The following is a 22,782-nucleotide window of genomic DNA, read 5'->3' on the forward strand; positions in this document are numbered from 1 at the left end:
ATATCACTGATGTCACCATCTATGCAAATAAAATTGGGGCCCTCACACCATTTGCCATCCAGGGCCCAGCAAATCCTAGGCACCCCTGGCTGTGCCCTTGTAAAGATGAGCTAGATACTTGGTTGGCAGACCTGCCGCGGGATTGCCAACCAATACCGGAAGTGTGGGACCATGGCCGGAATATGCCGGGAGCTTCCTCCCAATGACTCACCCACCCGGAAGTGGAGTGCGCCAACTAAGGTGCGGCTGCAGGGGGACGACTGGACGAGCTAAAGCCAGCGGCAACAGCCACCTGACAGGTACACCGTGTCAGGAAAGGGTTTCACTTATTTTTAATTGGTTATCTGTGACATTATTTTTTTAAATGCTGTTGGAAGCAACTCACGTTTTATTTCCTGCGCCACTTTGCGTGTCGCTTAATGAGTAACGTGCGGGCATTTGCCTCACGCTGACATGTGTGAGTGCGGTCATGGGTGGGCTCATCCCGGGGAAACGCCGGCAGCGCCTTTAGTGGTTGAAAAAGGCGGGGGTCCCCAAAGTGGCAGGCTGGAGAGGGGCGTGGCCTCGGGAGCTAGTGGGCGTGGCCTAATGATAATAGCATTTTCTTCAGCTTCATTATGTGAGCGGCCATCAGGCCTCTTCAGATTCTAGAACTCTTCTTGCCCTTGCACGCCGCTTATTCACCAAACGTGTTACTAATCTGCAAGTAAATGAAGAACGCAATGGCCACGTTTCTGTAGCTTTAATACAGCACTTGTAGCAAGGTTTGTTTGCGTGCACATGCTGGCTAAATAAGTGGAGAGAGGTGCAGAGAGTTAACATGATGACACGCACAGGATCACACAATATCGGTGATGGGTGTTGTGCAGTGAACCCTCCCCTGTGTGTTGCCCCTTTAAGGGGTTATGTCCCTTTCCCCTTGTATTGCTCTTTTAAGATGGGCTTTGTCATAGCCCAAGCTAATAAAAGGGTGCCCTGCAGGCAGGTGCGGGAGAACGGCTGTAGACTCCATAAGAGGAACTCCTGAGTCCGTGTCTCATTTATTTAGGCCTGCAGGCCTACACGTGTGTGGTGTCGTCACCATAGAGCTGAAGAGAGGAACAGTCCTCTCTCTTTGTTGTTTGGTCGTGCGAGTGGGCTGTGCCCCACGCAGGGGGAAAGGGAGGGGTTACCGCGCAGAGCGGCAGTTTCATGTTGGAGGAAATAAAGTGTTAGACGTGTTGCACCCCAGCTCCTGTGTCCGCCTCAGTTCTTTGGGGACGAGGGCCACCGCAGAGCGTGAGGAGGTCCACGTAAGGACACCACATCTGGCGACGAGGCGGACACGCGCCCCGCCGTGCCCGCCACCTCAGGCCAACGAACGGCGCCTGCGGTCCCCCCCCCCCCCCCGGCTGCCGGAGATCAGGGGTCAGAGTGGGGACTTTTCCAGCCGTCGAAAGAGGCCACAAGTGCGCATCCCACGGGTGGAGCGAGAACTGCGGCTCCCCGTGTGTCGATCTTCCGGACCGAGGAAAGAGAAACCTCTTCTCCCGCCAACGGCACCAACGCCAGCGCTGCCCCAGGCGCGCATCCCACGGGTGGAGCAGGGATCGTAGCTCCCCGTGTGCCTGCATCCCGGGCGAAGAAAGCAGAAATTTCTCCCGCCAACGGCGCCAACACAGGCAGACATACTTCCAGCGCCGCGGGTGGAGCGGCGGCTCCCTGCACTGCGCATCCGGTGCGGTTGAGGAGCTCCGACCTCCCGCCAACGGCAGCGGACCTCCGGACACATCGGGCCCACCATGCACTGCGATAAGGGTAAGCAATAACCCCAGTGCTGGTAGTGAGCCCATCGGCAAGGCCTCATAGGCCCCACCATATCCCAGCCAACGTGAGGAGAGTAAATTCCCCCGAACACAGCGCCTCATAGTGGCAGGCTGACGCCACCGCACTGGCAGACACCAGACACACCAAGTCAAGCCCATGAGTGGCTCCGGAGAGGAATCACCCACCACCACAGTGACCCCAGCCCGCAGGGCATCACTCACAGTCCCAGTAACACCAGCACAAGAGGAGGAGTCCTCCGCCCCAACATCCCCGCACAGGAAAATGACAGACAGCCTTCTGGCCCAACTGCCAGCAAACTTTGATCTCACAGAGACAAGCACCTTGGGGTCTAGATGGAGAAGATGGCTAAGAGACTTTGAAGTATGCCTGAAGGCAGCTGGTTCATTAGAAGATGAACAAAAACTAAACCTTCTAAATCATGCGGTTGGTTCCAATGTGCGAGATATCCTTGAAGAAATGCCGGAAGACACCATAGATTCATACGCCAAACTAAAGACGTCACTCACGGAATACTTCACACCCCACACGAACGTAGATTACGAACGGCACGTATTCCACACTGCCAAGCAAAATAAAGGAGAGTCCATAGACGCATTCGTCATGAGACTGAGGACAAAAATGAAGCATTGTGACTTCAACAACTACTCGAATGAGGAGGCCCTCAGGTCGCAGATCATAGTAGGATGCGAAAGTGCAGAATTCCGGAAGAGACTACTACAGCAACCGAGAAGTCTAGAAGAGATCCTGCGTCTAGCGAGATCGGACGCTGCCCTTGCAGCGCAAGTGGAAGGCCTAGACGACATAAGGATCACGCACGGCAAACAAGAAAGCATCCACAAGCTGGAGGCCATGACAAGAACAAACCAAGACCCTTTCTGCTACAGATGTGGCCACGAATACCCACACGAAGGGACCTGCCCGGCCATGGGACAGACGTGCTCCGCATGTGGTGGCGATGATCACTACAAGTCGGTATGCCTGATTTTTCGCAGGAGAGTGAGAGGAGCCAACAGAAACGGAAAGACCGTGACGGAACCAGAACAACACCAAAGCTCCCGCTACAGCAGGTCAGCGCACCACTTCCAGGAACAAGGGCGACGTCGCTCTCACGACGACCAACCGGAAAGAAGACAGGAGAGGAGAGATTGGAGGGAGAGCAAAGCCATTCAGCCAAAGACAAGAAGACGACCCAGAAGATACGTGAGGTGCCTCATAGAACAATCACAGTCAGAGAGTATATCAAGCGCATCTTCAGAAGAGAGATCCCGCAGGCCGGAAATGCAACAAGAAGCACCGCGGAAGAAGGGGTATCTATATGCCCTTGGAAATGACAAGGCAAAAGAACACAGCCCGATGCTAAGAATAAGAGTAAACCAAACAACGGCGGAATTCCTCATAGACACGGGAGCAACCGTGAACGTGATAAGCGAAGAGGTATACCAAAACATACCGAACGCCCCTCGCCTACAGCCCGCAAGAGCTCTCATCTATCCCTACGGCTCAAAGACACCCCTAGCGTGCAAAGGGTTCTTCATGGCATCCTGCCAGTACAAAGAGCATAAGAAAAGCATCCCCATGCACGTGCTAGAAGCTGCCACCGAGAGTGGCTGCATCTTGAGTTATCGGTCAGCCATAGAGATGGGGCTCATTCACATACTATACCGCCTCATGGTGCACAAGTATCTAGACCCCACAGCAAGCATCGATCAAATATTCCCGGCGCTATTCAAAGGTCTAGGAAAATTAAAAGGAAAGCAAATTGAACTTCACATCGACCCCCACGTCACTCCAGTAGCCCAGCATTACAGAGGCATCCCCATCAACATCCAACAGCAAGTTGAAAAAAAACTAACTAAGCTATTAGAAGCCGACATCATTGAGCCCGCGGAAGGCCCCACCCCGTGGGTCTCTCCCATAGTACCAGTACCCAAGCGAGACTCTTCAGACATAAGGATATGCGTAGACATGAGGAGACCGAATGAAGCCATCCTAAGAGAACGACACCAAGCCCCCCGGATAACGGACATGGTACATCTCTTGAATGGGGCGACAATATTCTCGAAATTAGACCTAAACAAAGGATACCACCAGCTAGAGCTCAGCAAAACCTCACGATACATAACGACTTTCGCCACTCATCTAGGTCTATTCCGCTATAAGCGACTCAGTTTCGGAGTATCCTCAGCCGCCGAAATTTTCCAGGAGGAGATCCACAATGTCATCAAGCATGTGCCCAACTGCTTAAACTACAGCGATGACATTCTGGTCTTCGGCCAGACCCAAGAACAACATGACGACACATTGATGAGAGTCTGCATGGCCCTAGAGGAAGCCCAACTAACGCTCAATAAGGAAAAGTGTGAGTTTCGCAAGAAGACACTCAGATTCTTCGGACACATATTTTCGGAAAAGGGCATGACACCAGATCCCGAGAAAGTGAGTGCGCTTCGTGAGGCTGAACCGCCGACAACAACATCGGACCTCAGATCATTCCTGGGGCTCGCAAGCTACTGTACAAGATATATATGTGATTTTGCTTCCATCAGCGAACCCCTAAGAGCTCTAACCAAACTGAACACTGAGTTTGTGTGGTCAAACAAATGCCAAGAAGCGTTCCAGATCATCAAGGACCGCATCTCAGATGCCCGACACTTGGCGTACTTTGACCCCAAGAAGACAACAGAACTGGTTGTAGACGCCAGTCCCGTTGGACTGGGTGCTATTCTCACGCAGTTGGATGGAAAAGACGGAGGAGGGAAACACATAGTATCATACGCCAGTCGAAGCCTATCAAAAACTGAACAAGCCTATTCTCAGGCAGAAAAGGAAGGACTGGCGGTTGTATGGGCCTGCGAGCATTTCCACCTGTTCCTATATGGGAAACCTTTCACAGTAGTGACAGACCACCAGGCACTTACATTCATCTATGGCAACCCACAGGCCAAAATGCCGCCAAGGATAGCACGATGGGCACTCCGGCTGCAGGATTATCGATTCACCATAATACACCGACCAGGGAAAGAACAAAATCCCGCAGACTTTCTCTCCCGACACCCCAAAATAGAAAGCGAACCCGAACAATCCATAGCGGACCAATACATCAAATATGTCGTCCACAGCAGCACCCCGCAAGGACTCGACACAGAACAAATAACGAGAGAATCTAACGCAGACCAGGGTATACAAACCATCTTGAGGTGCCTTGAAACAGGAAGGTGGAAGCATGCAAAACAGATCCGAGAAACCATGAGCGAGGAAATCAAGCAAGACATCACGTGCTTCCTGGCCGTAAAGGAAGAACTCGCAAAATCAGAGGAAGGACTATTACTAAAAGGGACGAAGCTGGTAATACCACGAAGCTTACGCCAGAAAGTGCTCGAGCTAGCGCACGAAGGACAGCGGGGAATTGTGTCCACAAAAAGGATGCTGAGGCAAAAGTTATGGTTTCCCCAGCTAGATACCTTGGTAGAGGAATTACTAAGCAACTGTCCAACCTGCGTCATCGCAAAGCCACATACGGCCCCGGAACCATTAAGAATGACCACACTACCAGAAGGAACTTGGGAAGAGATCGCCATCGACCATTTTGGGCCTATGGAAGGGGGTGAATACATCCTGGTAGCCATAGACGAATACTCCAGGTATCCCGACCTACAGATCATCCCATCCACCGCTGCGCATCACACCATACTGGCTCTGGATCGAATGTTCACAACATATGGCATACCCAAGATCGTAAAATCCGACAACGGACCACCCTTCACAGGACAAGATTTTCAAAGATTCGCAGAGTACATGGGTTTCCGTCATCGCAAGATTACACCACTATGGCCTCAAGCGAATGGCACTGTGGAAAGGTTCATGAGCAACATCAAGCGCACCGCTCAGATCGCACGCCTTACAGGCGAGCCTGTGGAGAAAATGCTGTATCGACTAATGCGTGACTATAGGAACACCCCACATAGCACCACGGGGAAGTCACCATCAGAGGTAATGTTCGGGCGCATGATCAGAACGCGGCTACCGCAGGCACCTGATCACAACGGACAAAATGAAGAGGATGCAGAGATGAGAACAAGAGATTCCATCAGGAAGGAACACATGAAGGAAGCGGCCGACCGCAAGCGTGGAGCCAAAGAGAGCGACCTGGTGCCGGGGGACATGGTCGTAGTGCGACAGCAATAGCAGCGCAAGAATATGACTCCGTTCAATGAGGAGCCACTCATCATCACTAGGAAAAGAGGATCGCTCATTACGGCCGAAGGGGATCACCGGTCCATAACGCGAAACTCTTCACACTTCAGAAAGATGCCGGGTCCTCAACATGAAAATGAACCAAGTGCACATGACTCGTTCTCCCACTGGGACGCTCCCTACGAAGGAGACAGAGAAGATTCTGGAGATGACGTGACACCCGAAGAGTGGAGGGCACCCGCTACAAGCATGGATCGACGTCCATCGAGAATCAAGAAAAAGCCCACTCGTCTCATTGAAGAAATGGGCTGAGAACACAACTAACTGTTTAGTGATGGGAGGGTGTGGTGTCGTCACCATAGAGCTGAAGAGAGGAACAGTCCTCTCTCTTTGTTGTTTGGTCGTGCGAGTGGGCTGTGCCCCACGCAGGGGGAAAGGGAGGGGTTACCGCGCAGAGCGGCAGTTTCATGTTGGAGGAAATAAAGTGTTAGACGTGTTGCACCCCAGCTCCTGTGTCCGCCTCAGTTCTTTGGGGACGAGGGCCACCGCAGAGCGTGAGGAGGTCCACGTAAGGACACCACAACGTGGGAGCACCGGCCTGCATGCCCTGATGCCATGGGACCCTCGTGCCAGCACGGTGGCAGAGGCCTGCACGGTCAGGGGCGTGGCAGGCGCTGCTCCCACCCCCGATGGTGCTGGTGTCATATAGCACCCTGGGACCTGCCGGATGACCAGGGCAGGCCCCAGCGCCCACGGGCACTGGGCCAGTCGTGTGCTCAGGGTTGCAGCACTATGGGGGCCTGCCAGCTGTCCACGGCAGGCCACACATAACACTGGGGACGAGGAAGTCGGAGTCTCCATTTATAGCGGGTCACCCGCCCTGTAAAGGGCTGACTCACCCGCCAAGCCTCCTGCACGCCCATTCATTCTAATGGGCGTCTCACCCGCCAAGAACAAAATCGGGTGATTTCACCCGCCTTTGCAACACAAATGGTTGAGAGCTATGGCCACCGCATGCCTGGACTGGCCTGTGCCTCACCGCCTGCGTTGCAATGTGGGGCCGGGCCACCCTGCGGAGGGAGGCGCCCGCGGCAGTTTGCCGCAATGAAGAAATGATGTCTCGCGTCTGGCAGGAAAGCAGTGATGCCCTGCCCCCAGGGAAGAAGATATGGAGCGCCCGTGGCTGCAAGGTAGACAAACTCTCCCGTCTGGGGGGTGGTGGGGAGCGGTGCTGCTCTCCACCCCGCCGGGGAAACATGGTGGAGGAGCCCTACGGACAGAGAACTGCAGATGGGTCCTCCCTGGCCGCGGCCCTCTGGGAGGAGGGTGCTTGTGCGGCCAGCGAGGGAGCCAGCCTGCCCCCTGTGGCATCCGTTGTGCTGAGGGGGAGGGAGCCAGCCCAACCCCTGTGGCACCCGCCGCCAGGAAAAGGCTTGGGTCTCACCTGCAGCCCGGCCCATCCAAGGAGCAGAAAGAAGACCTGCTGCCCCCTGAGGTACGGCAGTGCTGGGCGCGCTGCCGTGAATCCACAAGAAGTCTGAAGCACCACATGACTCCATTTTCTTTGGGTCGGATACCCAGGCCCTACACACAGGGGAATCACTGTGCTCCGTGTCGGAGCACGAAAAAACAAACTGATGAAGCGCTCCATATCGGCGCTCCAAGAAGATAAGACAGCAAGAGGCATGCGAGCGGACCGCCCGCAGGAAAGACAACTTTGAGAGGGTTGACATTGGTGGTGCAAGAAGGTGCTCCGGTCGGGAGCATAGGAGAAAGTAAACACCCGTGGAGGATCCCGGGCTGCTGGGGTTGAGTCCGGCTGCACCCCAGCAGGGGAAGAGCTCATATTTATATATGCGCGTGCTCCCTGCTGGAGCAAATCATTGTACCACAGATGACCATTTGAAAGCATAGGCCTGGAGGTGAGCTACAGTGGGGAGCGAAGACCTGGAGGTGTGCCCAGGCAAGCAGTGACACAATCCTGTGGTGTGATGCCCAGAGCCCCGACACCAACCTCGGGCCCGGCGGGGGAAGAGAGGCAGTGCTCCAGTCAGGAACGGGTAAACCCCACGTTGCTCCGGTGGGTATAACAAATGTATGCTCCCTGCGGGAGCTGCAATAAGTAACAGCAGATGGCCCTATGAGAGCCCGGGCCGCTCAGGGAGGGGTGCGACAACAGAGTGCTCTACCCACAAGCATGGCCAAAGGGCCCTCAGCATGATCCTGGGCCTGGCAGTGAGGGCCAAGATGTGCTCCAGCCAAATCAAGATTGTGGGCACCTGCAGTAACTACCTTGGCGATCTGGTAAGAACATAAGGAGAATAACATGCTCCCTGCTGGAACCAAAGTCATGACAAACCTGACGAGAAGCCCAGGGTGCAGGGGTGATCAGTTAAAGGACTCTGGTGCAAAGGACAGCAACAGGGACAGATGGGTTCCGTGTTTCTGTGCCAGAGAGAGAGAAGACAGAGGTCTCTGCACACCAAAGACCGCCAGGTGCGACTGAAGCATGGCACCAACAGACCAGGCTGTGGCCAACGTGGGACTGTCACCCCCATGCCACTCAGTGGGTTCCGCTCTCAGGGCACCGCATGTCCCACCAGTACGAAAAAGCAGGGGATGCTGCCTGCTCAGAGCCCAACAAAGTGATGGCCTTCCAGCACCGGGGGAGAGGCGCTAGGCGCTGACAGGGGATCCGAGAGATTGGCTCTCACCACGCACTAGTAACGGCAATCCAGTCCCGCAAGGCCAACCAGCAGAGAAGCAATCGGTCCGGAGCAGTGCCATCCGGAAAACAGGACACCATGCCAGGGAAGTTCCCCTGTCACACAAGCCACCTGGCCTGCCTTACAAGGGGCCTCAACAACATGCCCCTGATGTCTCCGATGGGATCGTCCAGGAAACAGAGCTAGTGGCTTAAACTTCCGGCCAATAGTGTCAGGTACAACATGCCATTGGGGAAACCAGACCACGCAATGAGGAAGGTAACTTGCCTGCTCTGTATGCACCCCGTGACACAGTTCTCACCCTGCCTTTCCTGTGGGCGACACCACCACAGACCCAATGCCGTCACCCTGCTTACCTGCCACTGATTACACCCTGGCTGCCTGCCACCAACAACCCCTGGCATGCCATCCCGTCGAAGGACCAGGCCAACATGGGCTTGGAGGAGGTACTACCGGCCCCCTGAGTTCAACCAACAGCTGTAATCTGACCAACGAACATGGCTGGCCCTGACACCCGCTGCGAGGAAGAGGTACACTGGGCAAAGTAAGGGTTGCAGCTCCTCAGCTTGTGCGCCCTCACGTGCCACTGGAGAGCAACACGTCGCGGACTGGATGAACATTGCCAAGAAAGGGGGTGAGTGATGTCCCTTCGCCCCGTACCCTGTAAGCAGGACATCGAGCAACCTGAACGCCTGGCGAGCTGTGTCTGGGTGCACTGCCCTAAAGTCAAGGGACTATGCCGATGTGGCCCCTGGCACGTGCCATGTGCGGCTTTTCCGGTTTCTGAACTGCACCATCAATGGACCTGGATCCTGAGAAGGGATTCCTGTACGGACAGCCCACAACATCAAGGGTCAATGCCGAAGTGCCCCTGGCATCACCCGCCAGGTGCGGCTTTGCTGGCTTTGCTGGTTTTGGAACTGTAACATAAATGGACCTGTATATAAGAATGTGAGACAATACTTGTGTTAACAGCACCTCCTGTTTGTAGTTGGTTCCCCGACCCTGAAGAAATGTTGTTCTGTAACGGGAGGGGGGAAGATCAGTTATGTTGTATTACCGTGTGTTTTGTGCCTTATGAAAAAGGAGGGATGTTTGTTGTGTAGTGAACCCTCCCGTGTGTGTTGCTGTTGCCCCTTTAAGAGGATGTGGGGCTCTTCCCCCTTGTATTGCCCTTTTAAGATGGGCCATGACTTTGTCATGGCCCAAGCTATTAAAAGGGAGCCCTGCAGGCAAGTGCGGGAGAATGGCTGCAGACTCCATAAGAGGAACTCCCGAGTCCGTGTCTCATTTATGTAGGCCTGCAGGCCTACAAGTGGGGGCACCGGCCTGAATGCCCTGATGCTGTGGGACCCTCGTGCCAGCATGGTGGCAGAGGCCAGCACGGTCAGGGGCATGGCAAGCGCTGCTCCCACCCCGATGGTGCTGGTGTCATACAGCACCATGGGGCCTGCCGGATGACCAGGGCAGGCCCCAACCCCACAGGGACTGGGCCTGTCGTGTGCTCAGGGTTGTCGCACTATGGGGGCCTGCCAGATGTCCACGGCAGGCCACACATAACAATGGGGACAGCTGGGATTGGTGACCTAGTTCCTTCAATGTTTTCTGATTGAGAGCATGGGCGGGGGGTGTTGTAAGTTAAGCCCCTCCTGTGCTTGTGCTAATGTCACACGTAAGATGACAGTTCTCTCTCAGTAGTGTCGACCCTTTCTTCCAATTTCACCACATCAGACTTCAACTACTGCAATGGTTGTCTCATTTCAGCTTTCAATTGGGCTAAGTGGGATTGGACAGTTATCATGAATTGATCCTGACATTCTTTGAAGCACCGTTGCAGATCTTCTTTGCACATTGCCATGGCCACTACTCCTGGACTCGACTGCAATGGTATGTCCTGATCCTCCTCGCCTCTTGCCACCTGACGGGATGTCTCCGTCCCCCACAGTTTTTTGATGCTGCTATCCTTGTTTTTCGTTGGGGGTTTCTGCCCCGCGGCCCCTGCCTTCTCCTTACATTTGGACATTGGGCTATGTGTTTCCTGATGTTCACTGTATCCAAGAAGAAGAGGGAAATTGCACTCCTCTATGTTCCCTCTTACACTATTCCACAATGTTCCTCTGTGCACTAATGGGTAGAGATCCAGGGGTAACCATGCCCTCCTGGCATCTCTTTCCAATGCCGTGTCTATGAATGAAGGGGATTGTAATTTGTCTCTTCCTCCGCTACTCCTTTCCCCTTACTTTCATTTGATGTTAATTGTTTCCCACTTCATGAGGTGCCACCTCAGTCCCCCTTAGGGGGTCTCCCAAATCTATAGCTGCTCCACCGCCTCACGCCCAACTTTATCCAGTGTTCTCCCCAGATGGATGGGTACCCGAATCCAGGGAACAAATCAGACCTGCAGCGTGCACCCCCTCTTTCTTTTCCTTAAATCTGATGGCCCCCAGGGAGCATGAAGGGATGTGGGGTTTAAGCTTCCCTCACCTTTGTTTCCCGCATACAGGACCATCCGCGTCTCCAGCATCTAGGCATTGTTGCTTCGGCGGATTAACTTTCTACACCCCTGCTGCCAGTTCGCATTGGGTGCTGTGCTCCGCCAGTATCTGGGCTGCCATTTCTCCTGTCTTCCTCTAGGACACGCTCCAGGAGGGTGTGTCCTGCATGATGCGTGCACCTTTTGCTCCCTTGGCTCTTGTCTCCTCACGTCAGATCGCCCGATCCAGCCGCTCCGGGACCCATCTATGCGCATGGATCGGTTCCAGACTTCTCTCGATCCTCCGCACCAGCCCCTCCAGTCACGGTCTCCTCCTTTAGGTCACGATGCTCTAGGTGTATACCGCCACTATTCAAGTGTCCCCGCTGACATTCTGTTCACACGTAGCTTCTCAAGTCAAGCTTATGGAGTGGCCCAGTGGGGACGAGGCTACTCACACGCGTCCGTCTCCGCTGGCTGCTATCGTGGAATGTACTCTAATTAATGTAATGCTTTGCTATTAAAAATGCCATGCCACAATGAAAATATGTCCAACTCACTGCACAATGTAGACCAGTCTAGACACTGTGGTGAACCTAGAGGTATCCCTGTGCTTTGGCCAACTAACACTACTCTCATACTAGGCAAACCACAGGTCCTGGATGGTTTTCCTACTTGCCCCATTAAAAATACAAACAGGTGTAATACTGGTACGAGGAGGCCCGGTAAGGAGGTACCGGGGAGCTGCAGACAACATTTGAGTCCGTCTTCTGCGTTTCTCAACAGTGGCGGCAATAAGAGAGAAGAAGGACCAAAGATGAGGAGTTGTAGCAGTAGTAATAGTGGTGGCAGCAGGAGTTGTGATGAAGGAGGGAAGTGGCGAAAGAATCGTAGCAGCGGTCATGGCCATAGCGACTAGAGAAAGAGTTATTACAGAAGGACTGAGACGGGAAGACCGGGTGTATCAGGGGATGCGAAGGAGAAGCGAGAAGTCGTAGTACTGTATTTAAAAGTTCAATCAGTGCTTCATTTTCGAGGCCGGCGGGGAACCCTTTTTCAGGCTCCAGAGACGGCACAAACCAGGGCTTGGCAATTAGTGTTGCCTCTGTTTTTATAAAGGGCTTTGCTGGGTTCTATAGATACTGCTTGTGTGAGGGGCATAAAAACCCTGGAAAGGACTTCACTGAGTGCTGCAAACGCCACCTGCATGAGAACTCTGAGTCCTATGGTGAACAGACAGCTCACCTAGAGGAGATGAGCGTCCGCAATAAGGTCTGGCCTACAGATACTGGCAAAAGAAGCTCAGTGGAGTGGAGGTCTCACTTTTCCACAACACTGCAGCGTCTGGAGGCATCAGTCAGAAAGTCACCAGAGTGGTCCTCTGAAGAAGGCTTTCAAAAGCTGGTGCGGGAAGCGGAGAAGAGGGAATGCAGAAGTTGCCAGGGACTGTCCGCTTGAATGGTGAAATAGACGATGTGATTCGGAGCATCGAAATCCCCACCCTTAAACCCACTTAGGGGACTGGGACACCAGCATCTACAGGAAAAAGGACAAAAACAGCCGAGTAGGATACCGTGAAGAGGCTCTTGGCAACCGCCCACATTCTCTGTTGTGCGGCGGAGCCACTGGTAACCCAAGCAACCTCCCGGCAAGGGACAACACAGGTCCGGCTGGGAGCTTCGTGGCACATGAAACGGTGTCTTAGAGGTTTATCTGTGGTGTGGGGTGTGAAATAGTGCTACACCTTTTTTCACCGTCCAAGTGGTTATAGGAGTAACCATTGGGATTCAGACTCATAAAGTGATACCAACTAGCCCAGAGACAAGTAAAATAATATAAACAGTTGTTTATGTAAAACAAAGCTGTGGGGGAAATGCACAGAGTGAAGACCAGCACACGTGACAGGCTCATAGTGGACAGTGTAAAGCAACTAGGACAAAGATTGCTGAGAACCCACGAAGACCAGCAAAGGGTTTGTTCCCCCGGCACACGGAGACCAGGGAAGGCACTGTCCCCTGGCATTCCAAGACCAGTGAATGGTTTGTTCCCCTGAAACACGAAGACCAGGGAAGGTATTGTGCCCCTTTCATTCCAAGAACAGGGAAGGGTTTGTTCCCCTGGCATATAAAGACCAGGGGAGGCATTGTGCCCCCGGCACACCAAGACCAGAGAAGTGTTTGTGCCCCTGCCATTTGCAGGATAAAGAACAACACAGAGGGATCACTAAGCTTATTAGGCAAGTAGGCAACTTCAACAGAAGATAGGCTGCAGGAAGACAGCCAACCTAGTATTTATTTTCCCTTGTAGTAGGTTCAAATACTTGAGTGTGATGGTCAGAATAGGTTTTTTACACAGGATTGAGGGCATTTTGTTTGGACATCCTGACAACCATCTCATTAGTACGTTTTGTTGAGGCATGGGAGTTATTGAGGCGGTGAGGCAGGAAAACCGCTCATAGAGTTGGGGATAGTGAGGCGTTGAGGCAGGGAAACCCCTCATAGAGTTGGGGATAGTGAGGCCTTTCCCCGACCCTCTTATTATTTAAATAAAGTAATTGTGAACCGCTTAAGACTTTGTCCGTCTCCTTTCTGGGGTACCTCACATATGGTGTTAGAGTGGGATGCGTCCAAACTGATACAAATATGGGAACCCACCGTAGTGACAAGATGGATCACAAGGTCCAGAATCCTAAGAATAAGAACTCAGGACAAGAATGGACTAATGCCATTTCCTCCAGCAGTATGTCCTATGCCAAGGACACAGAAAGGGATTAATCCCATAGACATCAACATTGTAAGGGAGTGACCTTCCATCTATTAACTCCCCAGGCTATTCCTCAGTTAGATAAATGGTAGAGGTAAATAACTACAACTTGTAATGCCTTAGAAATTATTGGATTCCCGCACAGGATAAAAATCTCATCTCTTTAGAGCTCCAGGTAAAAATCCCCACCCACGTTGTCATGTACATGATGCCACCTGGCGAAAATGATTGGAAGAGAGGGAGTAAGTTGCTACCACTTTTCTCAAATGGAAATGAGGTTGTGTTTGTCCTCTTGGACTTTTTGGCAACCCCAATGACCATTAAGAGAGGTTAAGGGATGGGATACCTGATATATGAACAGAGAGATGTCACTATGTCTAATCCAAAGGGGGTGGGGAGAACTAAGTTCCATGAAAACCTTATACCCAAAAATGGAAATCTTCTCAGAACAAGAGGATTTACATAACTCCCTGACAAACCACCCTGAATGGGAAGAAACCTTGCGTACAATACAATCTCCCTGTTGCTCTCAAAAACCAAAGATACCACCTAGAACCTTTAAAGAAATGTGCAGGGAAAAGCACCAAGGTTATCTGAATCTCCAAACCTCTGCATAGATAATTAATTAAACGATTCTATTTCCTCCCAAATCAATTGCAAGCGATGCTTACCTCAATGCAGTCAAGTGAGCAGCCATCACATGGACAAGATACAGACCTGGATGCACTCATTGCTGAAGCCAAAATTAATACTCACATAGAGGTAGGATCAAGCACAAGTACTTAAAGGCTGTGACGATTGAAAATATGACAAATGATGCCAACAAGGGTGACGACGTAAGTGACTCATAAACAATATATTTAACTAGGATACAGAGACGTCAAATGAAAGGGCAACAAGAATGCCAGGCCAGGCAGGTAGAGGACCCTTCTGAAAGCATGTACTCTACAGATAGGCACTCAAAAAAGAACATGAAAGAGAGTAAATAAGAAACAGAGGAAAAATAAAATAGAAAGTGGCACACTTACTAGTTGGTTTATACAAGATAAGAACGCCCCAATACAACAAGCACAAATCATTCCAAAATTCGGCAGACATCTGCCTCCTTCTTGAAGACATTGATCTCAACATGCTCGCTCTTACAGAGGCGTGGTTCAATGCCAGCTCCGTCACTGCTTTCGACTGCCTTCTCCCTGATGGCTACGAGATAATTTCTAAGCCCTGCCCTAACTGTGCTGGTGGTGGGGTTGCCTTGATATTCCCCAAGTGGGTCCCTTCCTCCCTCATACCCACACAGCCTTGCTCTTCCTTTGAGAGCCTGGTGTGCAAGTTGGTCATCTCTCCCTCCTCCTCTCTGACCATTTCCACTATCTACAGGCCCCCTGGCTCTACTACCCTGTTCCTCTCTGAATGGGGCGATTTATGCTCCTCTCGCCTGTCAACCATCTCTAAACTCCTTCTCTTGGGCAATTTCAACATCCATTTGGACTTCTCTATCACGGCATCCACTCTCTTCCATGACCTCTGCACTTTGCTATCCATCTCTACTCTCCCTTCTGGCCCAACCCAATAGGCTGGTCACACTCTGGACGCCCTCATCCACTCTGAATTTTCAATCTCCTCCCCGCTTATCACCCCTCTCTCCTCGTCAGACCACTCTCTCCTTTCCTCTCACTTCGGTCCCCTCAGCACTCTGACTGCTCCTCCTCCAGCCCTGCCAACCTCGTTCACAAACATCCGTCCGATGAAACGGGTGATAGCTGCTGCCTTCGCATCCACCTACACCTCCCACTCTCCCCCGACCCCTGACTCTACTGCTGCCTCTGCCCTCAGCAACCACCATGTGGCCATAACTAACACTCTGGACATTCTTGCCCCAGCCACGAGGATCTGCCTGAAACCTGCCTCCAAGCATAACACCTGGTACGACTATGAACTTGCAGCTCTGAAACACAAGTGCAGAACTGCGGAACGGAAGTGGCAGACCTCAGGCTCGCCCTCTGTCAAACTGGCCTGTCGCCTGGTCCAAAGACAATATAGACTTTCCATACACGCCAGGAAAAGGACCCACACCCAAGCACGGTTCTCTGGTGCATCCAACAACACGGCTGAACTCTTTAAAATGTGCAGGGAACCAGCCAACCCTTCTGCAGTCTCCCCCTCACCGCTCCCCTCCCAGGCCCTCTGCAAAGCGTTGGCCACACACTTTACTACAAAAACTCAGGATATTCTGAGCACGCTTGCGTGCCTCTCTCCCACTTCTCCTCCACTCCCCTGTCTCCTATGGCCTCCCACCAACCTTCTTCCTATCTCTCCTCCTTCTCCCCTGTCACACCTAATGATTTGTCCGCTCCATGAAGGTCTCTTCCAAACAGGTATCCCTCCTGCTCCCCAGAATCATTAAGGACAACATTGGTTCTCTTGCCCCTGCACTTGCTGATTTCTGCAACCACTCTTTTTCCACTGGATCTTTCCCCTCCTCCCTCAAGTACTTCCTTGTGTGCCCCCTCCTGAATAAACCTTCAGCAGACCCCACTTGTCCAGTCAACTACCACACTATTTCTATCACCCCCTTCCTCTGGAAACACCTGGAGAAGTTGGCCTTCCCCCAACTTACTTCACACAAACAACTCGTTGGCGGTATCCACGCCCATCTATCTGGATTCCGAACATCCAGAGGCAGGGAAACTGCTCCTCTGAACACCCGTGAAGAACTGCTTGCATCTCTGGATTCTAACTCTCAAGCTGTCCTCATTCTACTTAATCTCTACTCTGCCTTTCACACAGTCAACCACTCCATCCTCATAAAATGGCTCCATGATACCCTGGGTATCTCGGAGCGGGCACTGGACTGGCTGACCTGTCATGAGCGCTACTCCCGAGGAGCCAAGACTGGCCCAGCGTCCCCGGAAGCAGGCTCATCATCCACACCCCCGGTTCCAGCAGACCCCTACAGGGGCCCTTTGGACCATGTCCTGGCGCCTCTGGCGCCAGGCTCATAAGGAACCACAGTCCCGGCGCCATGGGCGCCGGGCTCATATTCTTAAAGTGTGCAGTAGTGATTGGGTGGACTTACCTGTGGCAGACCAAGCTGCATACTCACCTAGAACAATCCAAGCTGGGTGAAGTCCCAGCCACTGGCTGGGAGGGACCAATCCTCTGTTACAGGAACTCTTTTCTTACCTGGGTGGGGCTGATGCTAATCCTCTGACACTGGAACTCTTTTCTTACCTGGGTGAGGCTGGAGGAAGAATACGCGCCAAAGCACTTCTCCACTATTTAAACCACGCCCGATAGAATTCACGTGCTTCGCGTTATTCTGCAACAGCAGCAGGACGCTCACCGAGTCGGCTCCTGCATTCCAGGTCCAGACACACCCTCAGCTTCTCGAGCAGCAACCTGTGGATGAAGAAAAGGCACAGGAACATCTACTCACCAGAATTCAGCCACAAGAGTCCAGTCTCCGCCAACCTGCAAATAAAGACATAAGGTTAGAAAACGGGCAACACGCTCGCAGCTGCGCTCGCTTACCTTATCCATCCGTGATCACACTGGAGTTCACCGCGGCCTTCGCTTCGGCAGCATCCCAGCACCTGGAAGACAAAAGACATTGTTAGTGGTGTCCAAGCCGAAGGGTTCGCAACTCATTTATACTTACGCGCTTCTTCACGCGCAGCAGCTGCAGCATCGCCCTCAGCATTTCGGCATCTGAAAGAAAGGAAAAGACATTATTAGAGGTGCCCATTTTGAAGTGGCCACAATTCAGTAATACTTACGCGCTTCTTCACGCGCAGCAGCGGCAGCATCGCCCTCAGCATTTCGGCACCTGAAAGGAAGGAAAAGACATTATCAGAGGCACCCATTTGGAAACGGCCACAATTCAGTTATACTTACGTGCCACCGCACGTGCAACAGCGGCGGCATCGCCCACAGCATCTCAGCACCTGCAAGACAGAAAAGGACATTATAAAAGGGTGCTCCTTCAGAAGCGGCCTCAGATCTTCTATACTCACGAGCCTCTTCTTGCACAGCAGTGGTGGTGTCGCCAACAGCTCCTCGGCACCTGAAGGACTATTACAAGCCACAAAAGGACACTGAGTCTAAACACTGAAATCATCCAGTGACGTAACTGGATTCCACGCGCCCCTGCACCAGAAGCAGGATGGAGAGCTCGGCTTTACTAAACCATAGGTGAGAGTTCGTGGAGACCAGTCGAGAACCAAGAAGTGGAAAAAGCAGAAGATTGGTGGGAGAACTTATCCAACCAGCTTGTAATTACCCCTTTTTCTTCCACCTGCTGAAAACTCACCTTACAAGCCAGACAGTCAATATTCGGAGGTCCTGCCCAGAGCGTCTTCCGAGTTCTACGCCTCATCATAGTCATAGAAGCAACTGTAGCAGTCCAGTTTGGGTCAGCGCCTCCGTGGGAATCAGGTGAGCGTTACATGACCTCCTTCCTAAGTGACCGTCTGTCCCAGGCTAGTCTGGTCACATTCTCCTCCCCTCCCTCTTTCTCCATCTGTGGTGTCCCCCAGGGCTCCAACCCCTTCCCCAGGCTCTTTAACACTTGCCTTGCTCTACTGGCACTCATCATTTCCACCTTCTCCCCTAACTTTCAGTGCTACACAGATGATACACAACTCTTATTCAAGCTTCCCGCTGACCCTCTTACTACTTCCTTCGGACTGCCTATCTGCCCCCCAGTCCTGGTGCATTTCCAACGATCTCTGCCTCATGTCAGCAAAAAAGGAAATCTTCCTTTTGTGTCCCTGGGTCCCTCATTCTTCCCCTCACTCTGGCAATCTTCTATGGGCTCTCCCCCTTCTCCTTAACCCTTTAAGTGCCATGGGTATTTCTCCCCAGTGCCAGGGCCTTTTTTGGTGATTTTGGTATGTGGCCATTCAATGGCTTGTAACTTTTTTGTTACATGAGATATCTCAGCCAAATTGGGCTCCTTTTTTTCCCACATGTAGGCAGTCGGAACGCCACCCAGGAATCCCAGGTTGCTGTAGGGGGATGAGAGAAAATAAGGAAAAAGTGCGAACATTTTGGGTTTTTTCAAAAAATGCCAATAGAATGATGTACAAAGAAGCCTGTGGTTTTTTCCTTGTAAGAGCTAGGAACAAATGGTTTGCTGTGCTGAGTTCCCCAATGTCGTGGCTTTCAGGAACAGGTTGAGTGGAAATGGAAAAAAAATATTTTGATGTGGTTATCAACCGTTTTGTGAGTGGTAGGCAATTTTTGCCATTTTTGCCAATTGGACATGCATGGACGGAATGGAAGAAAAGGGCAGGAAAGCCAAATTGGAGGACAGAAAGGCATATATTTCTGAAAAGTAGACAAAATTCCAAGTTTAGGAAGGGGTGATTTGCATAGGTCAGGCAACAACTAGGTAGGGGAAACTGCCATCGAATGGGGGAAAAGCGGGAAAATGACTGAAAAAAAAGGTATGTGTTGGACATGGTTGGCTTGGTACAGCAATGGCTTCTATGAATTTTGAGAAAAGCAATGCTCCGCTACATTCCCCCGACTCTTGCAGTTAGGAGAGCATACCATTTTTGTAGTGTTTTTCAAAACAAGCAATACCACAAGCCAAACACTGAGCCATGGTACACAGGAGTTTTACGCTCACGGCCTGACCAGACGCACTTAGCATGTGTAAATTGGGAAAACCAATGTGGTGAGGAACGGCAGCCATACATTTTTTGAAAGAGCACAGGCAGACCTTTTCAAGGGTAGGTGACTTGTGCAGGTTACAAAAGTGTATGGTGGATAAAGCAGCGACTAAATGTAGGTCACATTTGGGAAAAGAAAGGGTTGTGAGACAAAGGGCACCAGCAAATGGGTCAAAAAGTTATGAAAACCACACAAACACAACACATGGCCTACCGTCCCGCGTTCCCACAGGTGTCCCGATGAAAACGGTACCTCACATGTATGGGTGCACCTACCTGGCCGCCAAGGGGAAAGCCTAAAACACAAGTAACCCCAAGTCTGTTTTCAGAGCGAAATCTCAGACATTCTGGCGACCGGCACAACGTACAGATATGGGCCTCGGGTGTCCAAGCCACCGAGGAAAACAGGGAACCCCATGCATTTCCGAAAAGAGGACACCCGTGGAAATCCGCAGAGGTATGATTTGCGCACATCGCCCGAGATTTTATTACCCAGACCGCCCCGCAAAGTCCGAAATGTGGGGAAAAAAAACGCTTTTTCCGCACATTTCGCTCGACGCACCCATCGAAACACGCCCCCAACAACACATGGCCTACCGTCACACGTTCCCACAGGTGTCCCGATGAAAACGGTACCTCACATGTGTGGGTGCACCTACCTGGCCGCCAAGGGGAAAGCCTAAAACACAAGTAACCCCAAGTCTGTTTTCAGAGCGAAATCTCAGACATGCTGCCGACCGGCACAACGTACAGATATGGGCCTCGAGTGTCCAAGCCACCGAGGAAAACGGGGAACCCCATGCATTTCCGAAAAGAGGTCACCCGTGGGAATCCGCAGAGGTATGATTTGCGCACATCGCCCCAGATTTTATTACCCAGGCAGCCCCGCAAAGTCCGAAATGTCGGGAAAAAAACGCTTTTTCCGCACATTTCGCTCGACGCACCCATCGAAACACGCCCCCAACAACACATGGCCTACCGTCACGCGTCCCGACAGGTGTCCCGATGAAAACGGTACCTCACATGTGTGGGAGCACCTACCTGGCCGCCAAGGGGAAAGCCTAAAACACAAGTAACCCCAAGTCTGTTTTCAGAGCGAAATCTCAGACATTCTGCCGACCGGCACAACGTACAGATCTGGGCCTCGGGTGTCCAAGCCACCGAGGAAAACAGGGAACCCCATGCATTTCCGAAAAGAGGACAACCGTGGCAATCTGCATTTCCGAAAAGAGGACAGCCGTGGGAATCTGCAGAGGTATGATTTGCGCACATCGCCCCAGAATTTATTACCCAGACAGCCCTGCAAAGTCCGAAATGTGGGGAAAAAAACGCTTTTTCCGCACATTTCGCTCGACGCACCCATCGAAACACGCCCCCAATAACACATGGCCTACTGTCGCGCGTTCCCACAGGTGTCCCGATGAAAAAGATACCTCACATGTGTGGGTGCACCTACCTGGCCGCCAAGGGGAAAGCCTAAAACACAAGTAACCCCAAGTCTGTTTTCAGAGCGAAATCTCAGACATTCTGCCGACTGGCACAACGTACAGATATGGGCCTCGGGTGTCCAAGCCACCGAGGAAAACAGGGAACCCCATGCATTTCCGAAAAGAGGACACCCGTGGGAATCCGCAGAGGTATGATTTGTGCACATCGCCCCAGAATTTATTACCCAGACAGCCCTGCAAAGTCCGAAATGTGGGGAAAAAAACGCTTTCTCCGCACATTTCGCTCGACGCACCCATCGAAACACGCCCCCAACAACACATGGCCTACCGTCACGCGTTCCCACAGGTGTCCCGATGAAAACGGTACTTCACATGTGTGGGTGCACCTACCTGGCCGCCAAGGGGAAAGCCTAAAACACAAGTAACCCCAAGTCTGTTTTCAGAGCGAAATCTCAGACATTCTGACGACCGGCACAACGTACAGATATGGGCCTCGGGTGTCCAAGCCACCGAGGAAAACAGGGAACCCCATGCATTTCCGAAAAGAGGACACCCGTGGGAATCCGCAGAGGTATGATTTGCGCACATCGCCCCAGAATTATTTACCCAGGCAGCCCCGCAAAGTCCGAAATGTGGGGAAAAAAACACCCGCACATTCCGCTCGACGCACCCATCGAAACACGCCCCCAACAACACATGGCCTACCGTCACGCGTTCCCACAGGTGTCCTGATGAAAACGGTACCTCACATGCGTGGGTGCACTACCTGGCTGGCAAGGGGCAAGCCGAAAACGCAAGCAACCCCCAGTCTGTTTGCAGAGGGGAATCTCAGCCATTTTGCCGACCGGCACAACATACAGATATGGGCCTCGGGTGTCCAAGCCACCAAGGAAAACAGGGAACCCCAAGCATTTCCGAAAAGAGGACACCCGTGGGAATCCGCAGAGGTATGATTTGCGCACATCGCCCCAGAATTTATTACCCAGACAGCCCCGCAAAGTCCGAAATGTGGGGAAAAAAACACCTTTTCCGCACATTTCGCTCGACGCACCCATCGAAACACGCCCCCAACAACACATGGCCTACTGTCACGCGTTCCCACAGGTGTCCCGATGAAAACGGTACCTCACATGTGTGGGTGCACCTACCTGGCCGCCAAGGGGAAAGCCTAAAACACAAGTAACCCCAAGTCTGTTTTCAGAGCGAAATCTCAGACATTCTGCCGACCGGAACAATGTACAGATATGGGCCTCGGGTGTCCAAGCCACCGAGGAAAACAGGGAACCCCATGCATTTCCGAAAAGAGGACACCCGTGTGAATCCGCAGACGTATGATTTGCGCACATCGCCCCAGAATTTATTACCCAGACACCCCCGCAAAGTCTGAAATGTGGGGGAAAAAAAAGCATTTTCCAGACATTTCGCTCGGCGCACCCATCGAAACACGCCTCCAAAAACACATGGCCTACCGTCCCGCGTTCCCACAGGTGTCCCGATGAAAACGGTACCTCACATGCGTGGGTGCACCTACCTGGCTGGCAAGGGGCAAGCCGAAAACGCAAGCAACCCCCACTCTGTTTGCAGAGGGGAAACTCAGCCATTCTGCCGACCGGCACAACATACAGATATGGGCCTCGGGTGTCCAAGCCACCAAGGAAAACAGGGAACCCCATGCA

General features: G+C 52.3%; 1 protein-coding gene across 2 annotated transcripts in view; it reads left to right on the forward strand.

Moving 5' to 3' along the window:
• The first annotated feature begins 215 nt into the window (after window positions 1-215).
• The window catches only part of LOC138452985 (NACHT, LRR and PYD domains-containing protein 3-like), a 481,434-nt gene continuing 458,867 nt past the window's right edge, over window positions 216-22,782 (forward strand). For both annotated transcript variants that reach the window (XM_069605362.1, XM_069605363.1), the window contains exon 1: window positions 216-299. The gene's annotated coding sequence lies outside the window, so the exon portion shown is untranslated. The remainder of the gene's footprint in view (window positions 300-22,782) is intronic.

Source organism: Ambystoma mexicanum, chromosome 4p (genome assembly GCF_040938575.1).
Source record: "Ambystoma mexicanum isolate Mex_15411 chromosome 4p, UKY_AmexF1_1, whole genome shotgun sequence".
Taxonomy (NCBI): domain Eukaryota; kingdom Metazoa; phylum Chordata; class Amphibia; order Caudata; family Ambystomatidae; genus Ambystoma; species Ambystoma mexicanum.